Genomic DNA, 5819 nt, shown 5'->3' with positions numbered 1-5819 from the left:
TGAAATGTGACAGTGACACAAAGTGCAGATCAACACTCTGTGGATATTTAAACCTGATCCAAGGCCCGACAGGTCCCATGAGCCAATCAGCTGAGAGCAGCTCCATCAATATCCAGGATTTTTTAAATGAAGCTCCATGACTGATGCTTTCACCTCCGTCCAGGTGTTGGTTTGTATGTTAGAAATCGACTCAAGTTTTAGTAATTTCCTTGATTTCTCAGAGAAAAACTCCTGGAGTCCTGATCTCTGAGTGTGAACCTGGTGAAGTCCGTCCTCCTATAAGTGAGTATCTGTTTAACAGTTATCACACCGACCGATGCACAGGGAGGAAAACATCAACATACCTTGAATACATTTTTTTTTTAAATTACTAACAATTTTTGAAACTAACAATTTAGTAGCACTTAATTGGCACTTACTTATAGCATTTTGTAGTTTTGCTTTATTTTTGAAGAATTTGTACTTTCTTGATTCTTGTTGTTCTTGGTTTGTTCCCTCGGGGTTGAATGCACTTATTGCTTTGGATAAAAGCTTCAGCTAAATGTAATGTAATGTAACATCAATAAACCACATTTAAATTCACTAGATCCTGGTTTTTATTTGGATCTGCACCTTGTTAAACTCACTCATGGATCTCAGTGGTCGTCCAGAGAGAGGAGAGGGGACGTCACACAACACACACACCAGGCCACCTTTAGTTGACATGCGGTGTTGCTATGGCAACAGGAGCGGACCACCAAGTGCCATCAGTCCATACGGTGTGTGGGCCAAAGCTTGGACAGAACTATTGTGTGTGTGTGTGTGTGTGTGTGTGTGTGTGTGTGTGTGTGTGTGTGTGTGTGTGTGTGTGTGTGTGTGTGTGTGTGTGTGTGTTGGAAGCCATTATCACTTATGAGCTGTCCTGGCGTCCATCTTTATTTACAGCCGCTGCTCTCAGCTCCGCTCTCGTCTCAGCACAGCTTCCATCTCGACCTCCGCCTCTTCTTTCCTGAGGCGACTTGTGTACGTTCACTGACTCCCTGTATATTTAATGAGGTGGGTCGGGGGGGCAGTCGGGTGTGTGTGTCTCTCTCCTGTCTCCTGGAAACCGCCGCTCGCTGCTTTAAACACACGTTGAGTTTTATTTCCAGCCGCTGATCAGAGAACTTGACCTGAGTTAAATATAACTGTCTCCACCCGGTGCTAGAGTCACCTCCTCCTCCTCCTGCAGGTTCTCCTCCTCCTGCAGGTTCTCCTCCTCCTCCTGCAGGTTCTCCTCCTCCTGCAGGTTCTTCTCCTCCTGCAGGTTCTCCTCCTCCTGCAGGTTCTCCTCCTCCTGCAGGTTCTCCTCCTCCTCCTGCAGGTTCTCCTCCTCCTGCAGGTTCTCCTCCTCCTGCAGGTTCTCCTTATCCTCCTGCAGGTTCTCCTCCTCCTGCAGGTTCTTCTCCTCCTGCAGGTTCTCCTCCTCCTGCAGGTTCTCCTCCTCCTGCAGGTTCTCCTCCTCCTCCTGCAGGTTCTCCTCCTCCTGCAGGTTCTCCTCCTCCTACAGGTTCTCCTCCTCCTGCAGGTTCTCCTTCTCCTCCTGCAGGTTCTCCTCCTCCTGCAGGTTCTCCTCCTCCTGCAGGTTCTCCTTCTCCTCCTGCAGGTTCTCCTCCTCTTCCTACAGGTTCTCTTCCTGGTGAGGATCTGAGTCCAGGAGCTGCTGCTGTGACCTCTCACTCTGTCACCACCATGATTAATGTGTTTCCATGGATATTCTGGCCTCAGCCGCCACTTAGTGTCACAGACGTCTTTATGTTCCTCATCAGCAGAGACGTGGTTCAACTTCTGTGAGAACCAGAGCAGACGTGGTAAAGATCCATGAAACCGATGTTGTATTCTGTGTTTTTCTCTCACGTTGTAAACGAGTCGTGTTTTATCATAAATACTTTGATCTGCTTCTCTTTTCTCTCTCAGATTTGACGTCACGCTGACATTTATGTATGCATGATATTAACATTTCACTAAAGTAACTGAGCAGCAGCTGAATCTCTGATCTGTTGTAAATAGGGTTGCAAAATTCTGGGAATATTCAAAGTTGAAAACTTTCCATGGGAATTAACGGGAACATACGGGAATTAACGGGAATAAATGGGAATATACGGGAATAAACGGGAATAAACTGGAAATGTTGTGGGTAATTTATACTAACTGTATTTACCTTGTCATATACAGACATAAATATAAACATTTTGTTTTGTCATAGGCTGATTTGAGCCCTGAGGAAACTTTGGGCTCTTGACTATATGCTTCTGCATCGTTGTGTCATTCTTAACATAGGTCTTTGCACAGTATTTACAAATGTACACAGCCTTTCCTTCTACATTGGATGGGGTGAAATGTCTCCACACATGAGAGAGTGCACGTGGCATTGTTCTGTAGAATAAGATGAGAAAAAAGATTGTAAAAAAACACTAATGCAATGTCAGAGATATAAATAGTTAGCCAAACAATTGGAATCGTCTGTAAACATATTTAACAATTGATGGATAAATGAATGGAAATAGTCTAGATGAACAGATGAACAATCCTCAATCAGCATGCTCATATATTTTCCCAGTAATATCATGGAAACTTACCTGACTAGTCCTTCACTCTACAGCAGGCCTCAGTAGCCCTGCTGTAGAGTGAAGCATGCTGGGAGTTATCTGTGCATGTGATGGAAGAATGCACAGTGGAGGGTTGAAACTCAACGTTCCATACATCTTTAAAATAGAGTTTTGAATGATGTTTTTATTGATCAGCGTTTAATTTGCGTATTTTTTATTTTTTTTCAAAATTCCCAAAATTCCCGAGCTAAACTTCCCATGGAAAGTTTCCGGATACTCGAAGATTCTTATGAACTTTCATCATTTTAGATTTAATATTTGGATTCAACTTTATTGTCATTGCACAGTACAAGTACTCATACAACGAATTGCAGTTTAACATGTAACAAGAAGTGCAAAAAAGGCAGTGAAACTGCACAGTATTTTGCATATTAAAGTGAAAATGTAAATAAATAAGATTTGGACAGTAAGAAATATATATGGAATATTACAGTATTCAGAGGAATTGTATGATATCAGAACGATGAATACACTATGAGCAGGATAAATATGTAAATATATATAAATATGAATACACTATAGGCGGGATAATACAGTAGTAAAAAAAGTAACAGTCTAGTGCAATTAAATTAAACACAATTTAATTAAATTCAAGATGGGAATTAAACATTTTTTGTGTTTAGTGGTTTACATTGTGACCTGTTGCAGTCGCCCCCTGGTGTTTGGCTACAGTACAGCTCATTAACCCTCCTCCTCCATGTTAGCAGGTGGGACATGAACCAGAGTGAAAAACCAAAGAAGACAAAGATAGTTTCTGTCATTTCAGGTCGTTCTTATCACTCTGATAAAGTGTTTCTGATCAGTTTGGTTTTGATTTGTTATTTGATGATATAGAAACAGCTCATGATTGACAGCTGACACTTGTTTGGTTGAGTTGTTTATCGGCATGACAACGGCTCGATTCCCTGGAACGCTATTCTGAGTCTAAATACACAAGATGGCCGTGTTTGCCTCTTTATTTACATTCCTTGGAGTCGACGTCTCTGTGATTCAAAGAGTGTCGGCCGATAAGAAGCAGCGTTAAACCCACACAGAGAAACTCCACATGGCCTCAGCCATCTGTCGGGTTCGAACCCACGACCCTCCTGCTGCGAGTCAACCGCTGCACCACCTTTACAAACCCACCGGCACCACAGACACACAAACACAGAGGAAGAACACAATTAGACAATAATCAAATCAAACACAACGTAATTTAGAATCATTTAGAAGTGTCAGAGCAGTGAAATGATCGGTGGCCTTTAGGCTGAACGCTCGTTAATAATTCACCGAGTCCTGCTGACACACAGCGAACAGCTGGTAACACACAAACCAGACAAACACACGAAGAAGAAAGAGGGAAGTTCGGTTTCACTTCAGCTGATTTAAATCACCTGAAGGTTTTTATCACTTTAATTAAGATTTAATACGATGCAATTCATCTTTAAAATGTCTAAAAACGACTTGACCTGTTTTATAATTTGTTGACTTGTGAAGACAACAACTCCCATGATGCAACACTGCTTCATGACATCATCACACCAGCTCTGTTTTGATTGACAGGCGCCTCGAGTCTCATACTTCAGGTGTAAAAAGAAAACTGATTATTTCCCTGGAGTCTAGAAGTGTGTCCGTCTGACGGAGGTTTATTAAAATGTATTTCTCATCCATATCTGACAGTGATAGAGGTTTCCCTTCGTTTCTCTTTTCATTCCATCCCCCACCCCCCCACTGAAGATGGATTAATCAGAAAACAATCAGGACAACTATCGGCGACCTGCTGTTTCCTCAGCCTGAGAGGGAATCACAGATGTTGAGATAGAAATCTCTTTTCATTACGTTCTGCAGGCGTCAGACCTTCAGGGACGTTCTCTGCTTCCTGCTCCGGAGCCACGACGGCCAAATGGAAAACTCATTTTAAAAAAACTTCCCTGAGCAGACGACTGAATGAAATGAATCCTTTAGACTCACGAGTCTCCTGCAGTGAATCGTCTGTGTGCTGAGATCTTTACATCTACACATTTCTATGAATCACAATGAAACGGTTTGAAGCATCAGATTAGAGCTGCGGCTCCGTCCTGTTCGATCTGTGTTCAGAGCGTCGAAGAGAAATCCGGACCTCAGAGATGTGAGTTTCCTCCTCTGCAGCTGCACGGTGTCAAATGCATTCTGGGAGATTTGACCGTCCACACGAGTCACGTCCTGATGCGTCCTCCAGGAGACACCGGACCAGACTACGTTCTAAGTGTCATGAAACACCGACTGTTCATTTGAATCAAACGTAATTTACTCCAAAGTTCGACTGTGAAGAACTTCATAACTTCACGTGTGTTGTTTTGGTTTCACGCTGCTGCCACGGTAACCACGACTTCACGTGGAAATAAAATACGTCTAGAGGACAAGAGTTTACAGCGACTCAGTTTATGACCTGAACAAAGACAAGTTCTCACAGTGTGTGTCTGTGTGTGTGTGTGTGTTTATTGTTGAACTGCATCTCGGACTGTTCACTGTTGACCTCATGTTCTGTCCCCTCGAACCTTCTTCCTCCTGCACACAGGATAGATGATGATGATGATGATGATGATGATGTGGTAGAGATGTTGAAAATGCCTGTGTCCTCCTGTAATACTGTATACCTCAGCAACATGTCTATATGATGTATGCTATATCATGTATGGTGGGGTGTGCAGGTATGCAATGAAGGTGTGAGTGGATATCATTATGTACTCACTTTGTTTTGTAATAGCTATTTTTGAGACAAATATGTGCGAAGTCTGTTATTAGAGTCAATTCTCAACCATATACTACTTGTTCCTGTATAAAGAAACATGTTTAATTTGCCATGTACCATCCCTAAGAAAAGTTTAATAAAAACTCAAGTTCAAAAAAAAAGAAAGAAAAGGCCTGTGTCCATGGAGACAGTGAAGAGAGCGTCTCATGAGTCTGATCCGTGAGGAGGAGCTGGACTGGAGGATGGAGGGAGAACGTTCCAACTCTTATCTATGAGCTGAGGTTTGAGAGATTCTGGACTCAAGCGGATGAGATGAGCTTCCACTGAGGTGGAGTCTGATGGATGGGGTGAGGAGTTCAGACGTCCAGAGGGAGGAGAGCCGCTGTTCCCCCGCGTCCAGCTGAGCCACGAGCTGGTTTCTGAAGCTCGATGTGGAGATTCACTGTCTCATCAGGTCGGAGAACGAGTGTGAACAAGAGAAA

The sequence above is a fragment of the Limanda limanda genome, chromosome 8 (genome assembly GCF_963576545.1).
Source record: "Limanda limanda chromosome 8, fLimLim1.1, whole genome shotgun sequence".
Classification (NCBI taxonomy): Eukaryota; Metazoa; Chordata; class Actinopteri; order Pleuronectiformes; family Pleuronectidae; genus Limanda; species Limanda limanda.
The sequence above is the reverse complement of the archived record's forward strand: the minus strand, read 5'-3'. Positions refer to the sequence as shown.